General features: G+C 46.6%; 1 protein-coding gene across 2 annotated transcripts in view; it reads right to left on the bottom strand.

The window, feature by feature from the left end:
- Positions 1-18,647, bottom strand: part of LOC146868569 (ficolin-2-like) — a 304,347-nt gene that overhangs the window by 162,980 nt on the left and 122,720 nt on the right. The window lies entirely within an intron of this gene.

Here is an 18,647-nt window from a genome sequence, read left to right as displayed (position 1 = left end):
CAGACGCAGTATGATGAACATGAGGGGGTGGTGAAAGATATGATGTGGAAAATGGAGGAGCAAGAAAACTGGCAGAGACGCAACAACCTCCGCTTCCTAGGAATTTCAGAGGGGGTAGATAAAGATGACTCCAGGAAATTTATGATTACCTTTTTGAAAGGGGCTCTGCCAAAATTGCAATCATGGGATTTAGACAGGGAAATTCAAAGAGCTCACAGATTCCCTTTATTTCCAGGTAAACATACATCAGCATCGCAGCATCCTCGTGCCATGCTTCTATTTTTTTTAAACTTGCTACTCCACCAAATGCTACTTGACTTGGCCAAACCCACAAAGAAATTGACCTTTGATGGAATAACCTTCTTTACTAGACCTGATTTTGCTCACACCACTGTAGAGCGTAGGTGGAGGCTTCGGCAGCTCTTTGAACCCTTTCAGAAGCAGGGGGGCGAGGTGTTCCTTTCAAACTCCGGCAAGGCTGAAAATAGTACACAAAGGAACTACTCGCAGTTTTGTTTCTGAAATTCAGGCGCAAAAATACTTAGAGGAACTCTTGGGACACAAATAATGTAGTTAAAAGTCTCAAAATACACAACGGAGGGCGTCTTGGGGGAAATGTACCAAGTATGTTTAGATAATACATGAAGAATTTGTGGAAACTGAAGTCAGGTTGTAATGCTTAGCGGTTCTTTCTTCTGCCAAACTTGTTTTGTTGCTCATGGCTTAGCGTAGTTATTTATTCTCACTTGAGATTAAGGAAGGTGGGGTTGTCTGGGAGTAACCGCTGCCAGAGGCTATGGAAATTTTCTTATTTTTTTCTTTTTTTGGCTTTTTTCTTGTTATGTAGGGAGACTCAGCGGGATCGCGGGGCTCTGCACGTCGGATGTCAAACTCCTGGCTTGGCCAGGTAACCTCCAAAGGTGGTGGAGGGTGGGGGGGTGAGGGTGAGGGAGGGGTGGAATCGTTCAGACAGGCTGCACTAATCTGTAAAAAAATAAAAATACAAAAATGATTCAAACAAACTTTACCCGGTCACGAGTATGGCTATATATATCAAACACGTAGTGTAAAAAGATGAGTCTGCTAAGAATTTTATCAATGAATATTTGTGGCCTAAACGATTTAAGAAAAAGGCAGGCAGTGGCAGTAGGACTTCAAGCTTGGGGCACAAATGTTGTTTGTTTTCAAGAAACACACATCGAGGGGTCCCAAACGCATATCTTAAAATCATTAGGATATAGGTTGATCTTTGCAACATCACAAGGAGCTAGGGTAAGGGGGGTTGCTATTTTAGCCAAGGGAAGCAGGCTTGTTTTTAGTCACTCTAAGGCAGATACATTTGGTCGTTGGGCAATTACCGAATGTCAGTATGGGAGTGGGCAAAAGATGACTTTATGTGCCATCTATGGCAGCAATAGTGACGAGGCATCAGTCTTTGACGAGATCTCAAACAAACTGATGCATTGGCCATTACCCTTAATGATTTGCGGGGATCTCAACATCAACCTGCCAAATAACTGGTCCTTAAAGGATGGGTGGCACTATACTGGTCGTAAACCCAAAGTATTTAAAGCATTAAGACAAATGTGTTGCATACATGGGTTGGTGGATGGTTGGCAGACTTTAAAACCTGGTGATCCAGGGTTTACGTATTTCTCTAATCCACATCTCACCCATGCACGATTGGACTATATCTTAATGTCTAATGCAATAAAAACCAAGTGCCAAATAATGAAACTTCCCCGGATCCTATCGGATCATAATCCTCTCATTTGTTCCTTGGAAATAGATAATAGAAGCGACACACCTAGTTTATGGACTTTTGAGAAAACCCTGCTCTTAGATGAGAATTATTGCAGCCATATGAGAGAGTGGATCCCTAATTTTTTAACTGACAATGAAGGGAGCTCCTCAATTGAAGTAATCTGGGACACGTTAAAAGCTAGGATCTGAGGAGAGACCTTGCAATATTCTCTAAAAGCTAATAAACAAGTCAGGGAAATTATGCAGGGGCTACAAGATAACCTGAGGAAGGCTGAGAAAGTGTTACAATGGGAAATTTTCCAGTAGGAAAGGAGGAAGTAGATAAAATGCAGAATCAGGTGGTGATTGCTAAGGCTCTAATTATGAATATTTTCACGGAGAAAGCAATTAAAAAAGCACTCTCAAAAGGAGATGCTATATGAAATGAACGAGCATATTGGACATCAGCTAGCCATTTGTATGAGACAACAGGCCTCCTCAAATTTGATTCGTGGAATTCAGGACCCTCAGGGATCCAGAGTAGCCGACCCTAAACTCATAAGAGAAGCTTTCTTGCGGTACTATCAAGATTTATACACTGAAACTGGGGGCGGCGGCCAGGCAAGCATTGAGGATTACCTCGATAAGTCTTGTATCGAGAAATTTAAAGATGAGGATGCAAGTTTTCTAGAGGAATCCCCCCCAGAGGAAGAAATTATAGGCATAATTAAAAATCTGCCAACAGGGAAAGATACGGGGCTAGATTGCATCCCAACGAAGTTCTATGCCTCTTTTTTAGATCAAATTAAAAGCATCTTGTTAGAACTTATTATACACATCTTTAAAGGAGGCCATCCCCCGGAATCTTGGTCTCGGGCGAAAATAGTCATCTTTCCTAAAAAGAACATACCGCCGGAACAGCTTGGGTCATATCGTCCCATTACCCTCATTAATTCAGACTCCAAGATTTATTTGAAAGTCTTGGCCAACAGAATTGCTCCTATTATCCACAAGGTGATCGCCCAGAGCCAACATGGCTTTGTGCCAGGTAGATCCACTATCAACCACATCCAGCGAGTGATCACCTTGTTCGATGGCATGGATGTTATAGGAGACTCCATGGAGCTGGTTCTGCTTGATGCGGAGAAAGCTTTCGATAGGGTCTCCTGGCAATGTCCAGAATGGGTATTAAGGGAGGTTATATACAGGCAATCCAAAAACTCTACGTGAACCTAAGGGCTGTAGTGATGGTTAATGGTAGTTTAACCGAAGAATTGATAATATCACAGGGAACACGGCAGGGTTGTCTGTGCTTGCCGTTGCTCTTTGCAAATTATATAGATCCATTTGTTCGGCGATTGGAAGAGGACGGAAAAATCAAACCTATAATGTGTCAGAGGTATCCCACCAAATCACTGGCCTATGCTGATGACATCGCTATCGTGACATCCGATCCAAGCACGACTATGATTGCTATCAAGAGAGAGGCCAAGCAATTCGGAGATGTGTCTGGCTATGCACTTAATCAGGGGAAAACTCAGATTGTTTTAAATAAGAAAAGTGAATTCAGGGATGCTCGAGATGTGGAACAGGCTACTTATTTAGGAGTCTGTATTACATCCAATCTTGATAATTTGGTTAATATAAATCTGAGACCAATGATTGTTGCAATGCAGAAAGATCTCCAACGCCTTGACAACTTACACCTCTCTATCATTGGAAGAGTGAACGCAATTAAAATGGTCTTTTTCCCCAAAATTCTGTATATGCTTAGAGCTATTTGCCTAGAACTTTCCCCATCCTGGCTCAAATCTATAGAGCGGATGTTTTCTAGTTGTATCTGGGCATATTCACAACCTCGCTGGGCCTATAAGTTTCTTACTCTTCAGAAGGATCGAGGTGGACTAGCTCTTCCAAACTTGAAGGCATATTATTGGGCAACCGTGCTATTGTACAGTGTTGATCTACTCCGGAATAACCGGGAAGGGATGCTGGGAGAGACCTATACGCCTTCTATTTTTCAATTACTGTTAGGTAGGGAGTGCAGAGGATACTGGTGGAGACATTTGCACGACAGCTATCATAAAAAAGTTAAATTTAAAACACTCTTTAGTGGATTCAAGGTTTGGAAGACCATCAGGAAAATGCTTGGTATAGGGAGACTGCCTTGTTATACCCCCTTAAAGAATAACCCAGAACTGCCCAACATTTTTTATGATAGTTATATACATAAGTGGCACAAGGCAGGAATTGTTCAGATAGGTTGCCTCTTTTCCTCTGTCGGGATTTGTTCCTTTGAAGAATTAAAAAACAAATTTGGATTAGATAGGCGGGGCTTCTTCAAGTACCTTCAAATTAGAATGTTTTTGTCACGGAAGGTAGGCGGGAGGAGGGGATTGAAAAAGTGAATCTAGTAGAAATTCTTTTATCGAGCACAAAAAACACAATTGGGGGCATTTATTCACGCACTAATGTTATGTTTCCAGATGACATGGAGAAAATTTCGCAGAAATGGCTAGAGAAAGCAGAAATTTCAAATGAGGCGTTTAATTATGCTTATGAAATGTCACAATCTTAATGTCAATCAAACTCCAAGCACAATTTTTCAAAACCTTTTTTTTTCTGTATTATACACGGGACAAAATAGTCAAATGGGGAAGTGGTAAACGTACATGTTGTCCTAGATCTATGCTTTACAATGCTGATTGTATACACATTTTCTCCACCTGTGAAGGTTTAACATCTGTCAAACAAGAGCTAGGGAAATTCCTATCTACAGTGCTGCATAACACGATAGATCTATCCAGCGGTGTTATTCTATTAGGGGCAACAGACCCTGGAAACGCTAGAATAAGGCATGAACTTATTTTCATAGCCATGGCTGTTTTCACGTTGTATATTGCGTCATAGTGGCTGGATGCTACTGCCCCGACTTTCCAACAATGGTAGCCAGATTTCTCGCCATTTCAAATATTGAAATTGCCATCTATAAACAAAAGGGCAGTAGGCGACGGAAAAGAGGTTTAAAAATGTGGACCCCTCTAACAGAATGGTGTCAATCCCAAGGTAATACGGAATGAATTTTAGGCTTAATGTGCAATCAGATCTGGGTGTATGAATGTATCAATTATTTTATCTTTTTTTGTTGTTGTTTTGTTAATGTAGTTTATTTTATATAACTGTATGTATACTTGTCTGACCTAGAGGGAGGGGAGTGGGGGGATGGCAAAAAATCTATTGTTAAAAAACTGAATAAAGATATAAAAAAAAAAAAAGAGCATACTTACTTTTCATCTACATCCTCTTCTGTACTACATGAGTTAATTAAACTCAGGTCTGCTCTTTGCCACCGTTGATGTCTGCAATAGTCTCCTTAATGTTAAATCTAAGTATCAAGGAAGTCAGAACAAGCCTGGCAACATTTTGTTCGTTTCTTAAAAATCAAATCTGAATGTAAAAATATTGGTTCCATTCTAAATGAACATACCAACAAAATGTTCTCTTCTGATGCAGATATTTCAACCACTTTTCAAGAATATTACCAGTCATTGTACTCTGATGACACTAATCCCTCAGAACAAAATATGCATACCTTTTTTAGTGGCCTACCTAATCCCCCATCTTCACCTTATAAATTCGATCTATTAGAACTTAAGATAACTCACCAGGAAATAACAGATGCCATCAGATCTTTAAAAAAAAGCCAAGGCTCCTGATCCTGAGGACCTTTCTGTTGAACTTTTTTCCACTTTCTTCTCCATTTTTGCTCCTAAACTACTTGAATTTTGCAACTCTTTTCTTGCAGAATCTAAGGCCACAGGTTCCTTTCTAGAAGCCTTGATTGTCCTTATTTCCAAACCTGATAAAGATCAATTCCTTTGTAAAAATGATCGTCCTTATTTCATTAGCAATTGTGATTGCTAAATAATTGCCAAAATCCTTCTATCTCGTCTTGAGACTATTGTTCCTTTACTGGTCAACACCGATCAATCTATTTTTGCTAGGGGCAGACTGGCTACTGATAATGCTAGAATGTTTTCTAATGTTATTGCTACTGGTAAAAAACATCAATCTCCTCTAGCTGCATTGTCTCTCGATTCCGAAAAGGCCTTTGATTATATTAACTGGCAATTTATGTTTACTACTCTTCAATGGTATGGTTTTTGCCCTAATTTCATTTCATTTGTTCTGTTATAGAACCGTTTCTTGAACCTATCTGTGTTAACCCACACATCTCAGGTTTTGTACATAATTCCACTGAAACTAAACTTTCGGCTTCTGTTGATAATATTTTGGTTTATATGTATAATCCCCTCTCCCTCCTTATCTCCCTTTTTTACACAAAATTCATTTATACTCTAGCATCTCTGGATATCAACTAAACTTCGCTAAAAATGAAATATTAATTCTTCATGTTACCAATATATGTTTGCAAACACTAATTTTACTTGGTGCCCTACCAATACAAAATATCTTGGAATTTGGTTTTTCTCTACTGTTTTGAACACAATTAGTTCGTTTAATACTTGAACAATCACATGCAAGAAATTACTTTCCTCATGGTCTCCTCTCCACTTATCATGGTGGGGCAGGTTGGATACTATTAAGATGATGATTGTTCCACATGTCCTTTATACATTGTCTATTTTACCTTTTAAGATTCCCATTTTTTATTTCTCTTAAATTAATTCACTCCGCACTAAATTTTCTATGGAATAATAAACATTCTCGCATTGCTTTGACTAAACTCAAACATCCCAAGAATGAGGGTGGTGTCCGTTTTCCTGATTTTAAATTATATCACTCTGCATTTTTAATTAGACCATTTTTTGATGTAACTCATGAATTTGGTGATACTTACAAACCACAATGGATAGTATTTGAACGCTCTTTATTAAAGGATTTATCATTTGAAAAAAATATGTATACGTTTAATTGCACCTTTATATCAATTAATCATATACTGAAATACTCCCAAAATGTTGATGTCGGCATCGGATTGGAGGATAGCTAGTCCGAGTATAATACAGGGTTTCCTCTCTGGTCTGACGTGGCAGTGATTAGCCAGAATGAGAGTCTGAGCATAAATATGGGCAGTCAACATTCATTAATATATGCATGGATTTCGGCTTACATGAAACAAGTGATGTGATTGGTACTTCCATAAATGGACCAGAGAGGGAACAGGTATCTCGGAAAGTTGTGATTGGTTGAGAAACGGGTATCAATAAGGTGGCTCAGATAACCTGAAGGGTAGGCGTGAACTCATGGGACTTCCAAACAGGAAACAGAAATGATGAAGGTCAGCACTGGTAAGGATATTGCTCGGGGTAGATAGCCTAGACTAGTGATGGGAGGATATTTTGACGGTGTTTTTAAACCCATGGTTTGGTCAGAGTGAGGTCCAATACTGCTTGGGGCTCAATTGTAATAGAGTTACTGGCTTATTCTTTTTGGAAAGTAATTCATGTAATAGAGTATTGGAACTTGATGTCTTTTTCGTTACAAAAGGTATGGAGGTCCTTGAATTAATATATTATTTTGATGAAGAGAATTTTGACATTGAGGGTATTAAATAGTATACTGAATTAAATCATTTTGTTATAGATAAGATGGGAGCACAACATGCCATCTAGTGGTACAAAATTGTATCTATGAGGATCTATGAGACAACAACAGGAGCCAACACTGGGTGGATGACGACATTTGGATATTGATTAAGTGAGTGATACAATTTTCGGGCTGGGCATTTTTACCTGGGAAGAAGGAGGACAATATTGATTATGTTCATCCTTAAAAATAAATTTTTTTTAAACTGTGTTTTCTGGAATTGGGAGAGTGGGGTTTGCAAGTACATAATGAGATTACCCGATCTCCATATACAGGCCAAATGTATCCTAAAAATGGGAACTTTATGAGATGTAAGGCCACTGTCACCTGATCTCAATACACAGGCCAAATGTCTCCTAATGGTGGGGTCTTTGTGAATTTAATTATTTCAAGATTGTTACCTGATCTTAATACAGAGGGCAAATATCTGTGAATAATGGATAACGGGGATTGGTAGGCCATCGGTACAACTTTGGTGAGGAATTTAAGAATTTGATTGTTCTAAGAATGTATTAATTATGATTGTTTATGGACTATGACTGAGACTGGGATGGTGGAAACACCCAGTGAATGGATTATATTGGTATGTATATAGGTAGGGAGTCTTGCTAGGGTGTGTTTCAAGGTTTTTTGTGGGAAAATGGTTAACGGGTGAATGGGTAATGTGGTGCAATTTATATGTATAAATCATCATTGGTGATACATATGTTTAACATTTTAGGCCCAGACTAAGTCAGACTGGGACGAAATGCGTTGGCTGGGCCAAATGGATGGCTTCTGTTAAACTGGCATTTTTTAAATAAAATTGGATTCACAGCAACACGCAAGACTCCTGAATTACATTTATTCGTCACATCATGACTACTTAATCTGTTGCTGGAGAACAGTTTAACCATCTGTTGATTTTGGAACAGATAATCCCATTCTCTTGTTCTATATTATCCCTCAAACAATGGCCATGTTCATAGGGCAGTAGTCAATGGAAATTCCATTTAACAGTACTTCCGCTTGTGCCTTTCCTAATTTAAATATTTACAGAATTTGCTTGTTACCGCACATCAGCTCGTTTACCTATTAGTATTGTATGAAGCATTTGCATAGTGCTTACTCTGCCTATGTAAGGGCGCTTAGGTGCTTAGTTACCTGGAGCAAGCTACAAGGTGTAGGTAAAGTAAACATAAAGAATTCTGCATATGAACTAGTTTTCAATGGCCAATAAATTAACTCGAAGGTTTGAGCATTCTCTGCAAGGGATCTTTGGGCAATCTTTGCTAAGGGCGCAGCACTGTAGACTGCAGTTCCCCAGGACAGGAGGAGGCAGCAGTGGCTGCAGCCCCTGTAGGTGCAGGCATGGGGCAACAGAAGCCTGGCAGCAGCACAGGATTACAAACAATAAAAAAAAAACACTTGTTGGTAATGAAAACACTAGCATTCCTAACGTGAGGCAGGACTGGTAACCCATTTAAAAAAAGTTAAAAAGTAGTCTAACAAAAGTGGATGAAAATGGCTGCTGCATGTATGTAGAAGTAGTTGGCCGGTGCTCTCTGGGAGGGCTAAACAGGGGCCGTATTACAGATGGTGCCCCGGTGTACAACAGGCTTTTGCTCCTGCTTTGCATGCACCTAGGGCACTTTGGTATTATAGAAGGGGACGCTGATGCTTGTGCGTCCCTTTCTATAACACCGATAGCACTGGCACACTTAAAGCGCCAGCGATTTCAACAGAGGGTGTTCCCTCATTTGCATAGGGGCATGCCCTATGCAAATGAGGGAATTCCTTTGACTCTACACCTGTGCCATATTACAGACGCTTTCGCAGAGTAAAAGAAGCCCTCAGGAGGTGCACTCACAGTGCACCATTTAAAAGGTGGTGCACTGTCAGTGCGCCTACTGACAGCAGCCCTCTGCAGGGGATAGTGGGGGTCCCAGGGACCCCCAGACATCCCCTTGCAGGCGGGTGCAGTCGCTGACTGCACCCGCCTCCAAGGGGATCTGTAAACCCCTTTGAAAGTAAGGGCAGGTGCTACGTGCACGGTGAAAACACAGGGCGGCGGCTCCGTGTTTCCGCATGAATGCGCTGCCCCCAGCGTAGCGCAAGTTTGCAGATGCCCTTACACCTTAATGGGGTGCATTATCACTGTTTGTGCCCGGTGCACCTTTTGAAAGGTGCACCGAGCGCAAATGTGATAATGTGAAATATGGCCCCAGAAAAGCTATGACGTATGCATGCCCTTGACACATGGGGATAAAGAATAATGGAGCAGAGATGGTGACAGCAAATGGGAAGTCTATGGGCGCGCAGTAAGCCCACACTCTAGAGACCTAGAAATCAATTAATGGAAAGATGATACTTAAGGACAATTTCACTAACCCTCAAAACACTTTTGAAGGAAGATATTTGGACTCACCAAACCACACAACTACAGAAAAAGTCTCCTTGGGTTTATTCTGTGTATTCCATATCCCCAATTTTCATTTTCCTCTATAACTTATCAGACTTGCTCTGCTTAGGTTAATCACAAATGAAAACAATCTCTTTTTGAGTCTTGACTCTAGTGGTGTTTTTGAGCCAATAACTGCACCTGTGTCTAATCTATGGCATGAGAACTTTTATGCTATCGGCTGACGAGGTTCATGTCAATTTTGTATATTTGCCCTTTATTTTTGATCAAATATAAGGATCCCTTCTCAAATGAATTGTGGACGTCATGTCTTCTTTCGCTTACACACTGATGCACTCATTTATCTATCAAGATGGTTTTTAAAGGTTTGCGTAACACTGTGACTAAATTAGATCTGTTGGCTTAATGTGTCCACCGATGCGTTTGTGGGGTCACTTTCTTGTCCTGTAAATTTGCCATATTTCCCACAATGTATCCTGAGCTTGACTTCAGAATAATCTTAATGCAGTGTTTGGTAATTCTGCTCATGGTCCTCTGAATAATACCATTGTTTGATTCCTGGGAAAGCTTGGAAAGATGCACTTGTCTAACTTTGTAATTATTTCTATCCCATCTTTTAAATTGATGTGCATGGGAAAGGAAACCCTTATATGACACACAGAATTTCTCTCTTTAAAACACTGAAAATCAACGACGCCTTCCTGCAATTTCCAGATGAGGCTTCATGGTCAATTACAGCACAGTTTTAAAAAAGCTCTCACAAACTTTCCGTACTCGTCAAAAGAACATAGTGTTTCATTCATACCTTTGTTCTGATCCAAAAATGAGGGAAGTAGGATGAGCATATTGCACTAACTGTGCTGTACAGAGGCACCTGATAATTCCAGAACTGGTACCTGAAAATTTCATTTAATTTTCATATCTCTTGTAGATGTTATTTTTTTTTAACTTTTTTATTGGCATTTATCAACACAAAACACAGATTATGGCAGGAGTTTTGAATGAACAGTGACCTGCCTATGGCCAGTTGATGCCTTTACGAAATATGACATAAACTCCCCCTGTCCCAACTATCCCAACCCTCCCTCAAAACACAACATGCGGCATCAGTACAGAGTACAACATATCACACTCAGAATTACTTGCCAGTTCACTTCCAATTAATATCAACGCTCGGACTATGGGTTCCCCTGTACTCCACACTGGGAAGGTTGCCAATCTATATAGGCATTCCCTCATAATGTACACCCTATGGGAGAGTTTCAGTCAAGTATTGACAGACCTCACCCCAGGCATCGTCCTCTAAGATTCCCAGGTCCCGTTCCCAGCAGTCTGTAAGAGGCGTCAAGTTGGGAAGACTATGAGCCGAGAGTGTGGTATACACTAATGAGATGGCTGAGCACGCACAGGGACACTAATACAGCCTTAGAGTACACCGTAGTGGGCTCTACCGGCCATTAAAGGCCCGCTCTGGTGAGGGCCTTTAACGAGGGAGCTGGCCTTTAATGGCCGGTGGAGCCTGCTATGGGGGGTTCTACGGATATTAGAACATTCTGCCATTAGAGGACAGAATGTTCTAAAATGTAAAACAAAGACCTCACAGAGCCCGAGGGGGTTGAAATCTCTTTGGGTTCCGTGAGGTCTTTGTTAACAGCAACAGCTGGGAACAAACATTGGACATTGGAATGTTGGTGCTTCGGGCTTCTACCAGCCATTAGAAGCCCAGAGCACTCCATTGTCTTCAATGAAGCGCTCAACATTCCAATGTTCTAATACCCAATATTCCAGCAGGGATTCATCCGACAGGTCTTCCAGTAAGGGACAATAGCCCTTAAAGATGTGTTACAGATTTAGGCATTTGACATACTTGCCACTAACATCTCATTTTCAGATTTTAGTTCCTGAAAGGTGATCAACCCGCCCTCTCTCCAGACATCCCCTACAGTCAAGATACCCAGCATCTCCCACTTCTTGTGACCTGCAATATTCCTAAGCCCCTTCAACACCTCTGCCTCCCACAGTGGGATCTCCAAATGTGATCTGTCCCTTTCACCCAATGGGCCGCTTGGCCCTCTGCCATATCTCGAGCACCTGAGCCATCTGCACTGGCTGTCTTGCAACCTCTTCCCCTCATACTGGTAGTGTAGGTGTCCCATGGGATCCATCACTCTCCTATCCGCCATCAGGAAGTGCTCCACAAGCTCTGAAAAAAAACAGTCATTCAACACTGCTAAATGCCCCGCCCAGTCATACAGCCTCAGATTTGGCAAGGCTATGTCCCCATCCCAGGCTTTTATGGCCAGTGTTTTTAGAGTGTTCCGGGAGTATCCCCATTCCAGAGCAGCGTTCTCATGACTTCATCTACCTGCCCAAAGAACATGTTGGGCACTGCATAGGGAGTATTTTACAGAACATATAGGAACTTTTGGAGATAGATCATTTTGAACAACATGACCCTGCCTCACAGGAACAAAGGAAAGTGATGATAGTGATATAGATCCTGTTTGCACACCTCCAGGATCCTGCCCCGGTTGGGCAGAAAGAAGCGCTCACAGTCAGATGTGACACAGATACCTACGTACCTGAACACCTCAGGTTCGCACCGGAGTGGGGGACTCTGGGCTGGAGGGCATCATACCATTAGGGGGTATGCCATCAATTTCCCCCACTTATTGCAGTCATTCCGCTAGGTACAATAAGATCCTATCCACATAAAAGAATATCAGGTACTCCCTGCCTGTGTCCCAGCGTAAAGCCCTTATCTGCGCATCGCTCCAGATCCAGTGCGCTAGCAGTTTCAGAACCACTGCAAACAATAGTAAATGTTATTTTGGTAGGATTTCCAGATTCAAATTAGCTTAAGCCTTCCTGCCTATCTCTTTAAATAGAGATCTTACTGGACTTACTGTTGTTCTTCTGGAAACAGATTCAGGAAATACTAAAGACTTGGATTTTTTATCAGTAGTAGATCCAGTCATTGGTCTTCACCAACTTGCACGGCAGCGCCATTCCGCCAATGGGAATTCGAGCGCAATATAAAAATCACCATCGAGCAGAGGAGCCTAGCGCGCAACCAAGATGGCCGCGTAGGTGCGAGGATCCCGAGGACCTCCGCGACCTCCTACATATATCCTGACAATATCCTGTCCTAGATGAGGGGACTGTGTTGGTGAGCCCGAGCTGAGGTGGCACCCGCTTTCCGCTTCCAAATTGGACCTCGGACTCCGGCGGTAGCGCCGTTTGAGATTTCCGGCCTTCTCCACGCCGGACCCCGGATTGGAGTTGTGGGGTGATCCGGAGGCAAAGTCAACAACAGCGGCGGGCTGGGCGCGGCGGCTCAATGTACCCCGCACTTTCACTTTCGCTTTTGCACCCTCCTTGCTGTTTCGGCGAGGTTGGGTTGCGGGGCACTGTGAGGTAGTGTGGCCCCGTTGGGGTGCCCTGCCGGCCCGCCGGCTGTGACTTGCCCCGTGGCCCTGTGGTGACCCCCCCCCCCCCGGATCCCGTGAACCGGCTTGCCCACCCTTTACGACGTGCCTGGCACGGCCGTGGGACTGGAACCATGTCCACAAAGCAAGATGGAGATCGGGCAAAGGTGAAATCGACCCGACGTGGCGCAGTCCCCCAGTCCAACAGCATGGACCGCTACACCCTCCAGAAGGGATCTCCCGAGGTGCCGTGTAAGTCCCCTGAGGGCCCGACTGATGCTCCTGCTCTGCCCGCGGACCTGACCCTGCGAGACGTGATGGGCGCCATCGCTGAGATGAAGGCCTCGGTGGACCAGCGCTTTGATACACTGGCGCAGAAAATCGACTCGGTCCTTGTGGATGTTGGCCTGGTAAGGGCCGATTTATCCAAGACTAATGACCGGGTTGATTCGTTGGCCCACACCACATCGGGCCTCACGACGGATGTGGCAGCCCTCCAAAAGGAGGTGCGCCGGCTTGGCCAGGCGAGCGCGCTGATGGATCGTCGCCTGGAGGATTCTGAGGGTCGGGCCCGGAGGAACAATGTCCGTATTCTCGGGGTGCCTGAGGGACGGGAGGAGGCGGCGGCGGATCTATTCGTGGAGGACTTGATTCTCACCCACCTCCAGCCCCGGGGACTGAGTAAATTCTTCGCGGTGGAGCGGGCCCACAGGGTTCCCGGGGGAAGGCCTAAGCCCGGAGCCCCCCCGAGGCCTCTCATCGCCCGGATTTTCAACTTCCGAGACAGAGACGCTATCCTGCAATCCTCCAGACTACAGGGGCCGGTCAGACTCGACAATATGGATATAAATTTTTATCCTGACTTCACCCCAGCGGTCCAAAAGCAGAGACTAAGCTTTCTCGGAGTCAAACGTCGTCTACGGGACCTAAATCTCAAGTACGCTATGCTTTTCCCGGCTAAGCTGCGGGTGGAGTTGGATGGCCGTACGCACTTCTTTGATCGTCCCGAAGCAGCCGGGGACTGGTTGGATACTTTGCCTGGGGATCGGGATCGGGGGGGTGGGGGGGGAGCGGTGGGGGGAGAGGGCCCGCCGGATCAGGACTGAGGGCCTAATATTATGCCTCGCTCTGGACAAAATTGATGTCACTTTAGACTGTTCCCCTGTTTGAGTAAGTCTCCTCCTGTGGAGGTCGTGTAGGGTCTCTTGGGGGTTCTCCCTCCTCCTCTGGGGGTTTAGTTAGTTTCACCATCTATGGGGCGACAGGCACACTGCACTTTGGGGGGGCTGTTTGGGCTCATGCAGGGGTGCAGGGAGGGGGGAGTTCTGTTGGGGGGGGGGAGTTGGGGTGGGGTGTTGTTGTTCGTTTTTACCACAAGGCAAACCCTTTTCTGTATCGTTTTCAAGGTGCTCTCCGGGGGACGATTGATGGCTCCTGTGTGTTATGGGGGGTAGGGAGTTGACTTTGTTGTCTTGGAACGTTAATGGACTGGGGGATAGGATCAAGCGAGGTGTGGTCCTGCAGTATTTGAAACGAATCTCACCCGATGTAGTCTTCCTGCAGGAGACACACCTTATTGGAAACTCTTTCTGTGCCATGAATCGGCGTGGCTATCGTTTGGTGGCCCACTCGGGCTTCACGTCGGGCTCACGGGGTGTGGGCATTATGGTGAAGAACTCGCTCCCGTTGGAAATTGATGAGGTGCGCCATGATGATAGGGGGCGCTATGCTGTTTTAGTGGGGAGAATGGAAGGCAAAGTAGTGGTTTTTGTATCGGTATACGTCCCACCGGGGTTGCAGGCAACCACTTTTGCAGACCTGGGGCGCCTCCCCCTGGGCCTTCCGGGGGGACTCCCAGTGGTTGGGGGGGACTTCAATGCGGTGGTTTCTGGGACTCTGGATCGTCACCCCCCTAGGGACCTCCCCCGGGCCCAGGCGTGGCTACCTGGCCTCTTGGATACACTGGGATTGGTGGACTGCTGGCGCTTAAAACATCCCATGCAGCAGCAGTACACTTTCCACTCGGGGGCACATGGTAGCCTCTCACGGCTTGATCATGTCCTTGTCCCGGCGGCCTATGCTGGGAGTGTGGGGGAGGTGCACCATCTGGCGTGGGGTATTTCAGATCACTCCCCGCTCCTGTTCCTTTTTGATGTCCTTCCGAGGGGTGAGGGTAGGGTAGTTCCCATCAATGCCTGGTACCTGCGCGACCCCACTATTTGCGCTGCTGTGATTAAATCCCTGCAGCGATACTTTGATGAGAATGTGGGGTCCATCCCTTCGGCTATCTCCTTGTGGGAAGCCTTCAAGACAGTTCTCAGAGGAGAGGCCCTGTCCCTCATTTCCCATGCCCGGAGGCGCGAGCGGGAGGAGGTTACCCGGGTGGAGGCCGAAATTGCTGAATTGGAGGGTGATTTAGAGAGCGGAGTGACGGATGCTGCACTGCATGTCCTACAACTTAAGCAGGTGGCCTACAGGGCCCTCGTTACGGAGGCGGCCAGGGGCCTCAGTAGGGAGCAGCAGGGGCGACTGTATGATGTGGGAGATAAGGCGGGCAAACTGATAGCGTGGTTGGATAAAAAGGAGAGAGTGAATCGTGTGGTCCCGCTGATTGAGAGGACGGATGGTGTGAGTGTCACCGAGCCGGAAGAAATTGTCTCCTGTTTCGCGGATTATTTCCGCGAGGTGTATTCTCCGGTCTCTCCTTGCTCGGAGGAGGACTCCCATTCCCTGCTTAGGGATATCGCGCTGCCCTCCCTCTCGGAGGAGGACAGGGTGTCGCTGGATGCCGCTCCTACATCCGACGAAATTGCCCTCGCCATACGTTCGGTTGCCTCTGGCAAGGCCATGGGCCCAAATGGCATCCCTATCGAGTTATATAAGCTGCGACCAGATGTATTGGCGCCCCACCTCCGCGCGATGTTCCTGACGGCCCACTCGCTGGGCTCCCTCCCACCGGACCAGCGTCTGGCTACTTTCGTGGTGATCCACAAGGAGGGGAGGCCTCGGGACCGGGTCACATCCTACCGGCCTATCTCGCTTTTGAATGCGGAGCCCAAAATTCTCGCCAAGGTGCTGGCCAATCGGCTGGTCGGCGTGGTGGGCGACCTGGTTCACCAAGACCAGTCCGGCTTTATCCCCCATCGCAATACAGCCCTTAATCTGCGGCGCTTGCACGGGGTGCTCGCACGTGTCCTATTCGTGCGGGAGCCGGCCATTTTGGCGTCCTTAGACGCAACTATGGCGTTTGACACGCTTGAGTGGCCATACATTTGGGCGATGCTGGCGAAATTTGGATTCGGCCCGGGCTTCATCAGTTGGGTCAAATTGTTGTATTCGGGCCCATTGGCGCAGGTGGTGGTGAATGGAAGAGTTTCGGCCCCATTCGAGCTGGGCCGGGGCACGCGACAGGGCTGTCCCTTGTCGCCGCTCCTGTTTGCGCTGGCCTTGGAGCCCCTGGCGGAGTGGCTGCGGTGGCACCCCTCCATCCGTGGACTCCGTTGGACCCCCGAATATGAGGACCGTGTGTCCCTATACGCTGACGACATCCTTTTGTACCTAGCCTCCCCACGTAAGTCACTCATAGTCCTGGTTGATGTTTTACGTTCATTTGGCCGGAACTCAGGCCTTGTCATCAACTGGGCTAAATCATGCGTGTATGTGCTCTCTGGGGAGGCTCCTGTCCTTCCGCGGGGTTGTCCGATTCAGATTGCCTCTCAGGGGTTTCGATACCTGGGTGTCTACATTACTCTGGACCCAGAGGCTCGCTACGAGCGGAACTTGCTTCCCCCTCTCCAGCGCTTGAAGGAGGACGTCATGCGCTGGCGGCGCCTGCCGCTTTCGCCGCTCGGCCGGGCGGCGTTGTTTAAGATGATGTCGTTGCCACGTTTCTTATACGCTCTCCAGAACACTATGGACCCAGTCCCGGCGCGCTACTTCCGTGAGGTGGAGAGCTTACAGCGCCGCCTGTTCTGGGACGGGAGGCCGCGCATTGCCCTGGCGAAGTTGACGCTCCCGTGGTATGACGGGGGGATCGCCCTCCCGGACATTAAACGGTATTACTGGGCCTCCCAGCTAGCTGCAATTAACCATGGCCTCTATGGGCCCGCCTTGAACCCGGCGTTTGAGATGGACAAGATGCTACTGCCCGGTGGCGACTACAATCGAGGGCTCTACTCTGGCGCGCCTGATGCTCGCTTGACGGGACCTACGCGTGTCATGGTCAGAGTATGGCATGCGGCTAATGCAGCTATGGGGTGGAAGGATCGTTTGACCCGGGCGTCACCGCTGTATGCGTCTGAGAAGCTGGGCTCTCTCTGGACCTCGAAGGGCTTCGCGAAATGGGACATGATAGGCATCAGTAAAGTGGGGGATCTCTGGTCGAGGGGAGGATTTAAAACATTCGAGATGCTGCAGACGGAGTTTCAGTTGCAGGGTAGTGAATACTTTCGATACCTGCAGATCCGTCATGCACTGGGCTCCGTCTTCCCAGACGTCGCCTCCATCCCGGAGTCTTCCCCCCTGGAGGATAGAGTGCTAGATGGCCACGTTCCAGATAGTACGATCTCCCTTATTTATAAAAAACTGATTAATGATCGATCGGGCTTGCTGATTGGCCTTCGCGAGGCTTGGGTTGCCGATGGTCTGGAATTGGACGATGAGGACTGGATCTCCGCGGTGGCCTCTCCGAAGGAGGTGGCTATACCGGCTCGCCTTCGCTTCGTCCAGCTCAAAATACTCCACCGGGTCTACATGACAGGGCCAAGGCTTCAGCGCATGGGCTACACTGTGGATGGTTTGTGTAAGCGTGGTTGTGGTGCCGTGGCGACCTTCCTGCACATTTTATGGGAATGCCCGAAGGTGGAGCGATTCTGGCGCGGTGTGCACGAGGTCCTGCGAGTGGTTACGCGTGTTGCGCTGCTGCCGGAAGCGAGGAGATGCCTGTTGAATGTGTGGGAACCAGCTGACTACTCGGCTCTGCAAACGTGGTGGGTGACTCTGGGATATATGATTGCTAAGCGTGACATTGCGCAACTGTGGGGATCCCAGAACCCCCCGACGGTGTCGGCCTGGAAAGAGCACATGGATTGGTGCATGTTTCGAGAAAAGGTGGTGTATGTGGCGAGGGGTAAGCCTGCGACATGGGTGAAAGTGTGGGGCCCCTGGAACGCCTACCGTGGGAGTATTTGCGCGCCACCATTGCTGCCTGCTGCCTCACCAGCCCCGTCCCCTTAGCTGACCCCTTCCCCTAGCCCCGGGCACAGGTCCCCCCAGTCCTCGCTCTGTTTCCCTTCCCCTCTTTGGACTCCTCTAATAGTTGGGGTTCCCCTTTGGGGAGCACGTGCTGTTACTTTCGACTGTCGGGTAGCCTTGTGGGTGTTGTTTTTTGTTGTTTGTATAAAATGAAACCGCACTGTGACGTATTATGGCTGTGGCCCATGATGTTGATGACTCCTTCTTATGCT

Source organism: Triturus cristatus, chromosome 1_2 (assembly GCF_964204655.1).
Source record: "Triturus cristatus chromosome 1_2, aTriCri1.1, whole genome shotgun sequence".
In the NCBI taxonomy this organism is placed as follows: Eukaryota; Metazoa; Chordata; class Amphibia; order Caudata; family Salamandridae; genus Triturus; species Triturus cristatus.
Note: the sequence above shows the minus strand (reverse complement) of the source record. Positions and strands in the feature narration are given on the sequence as shown.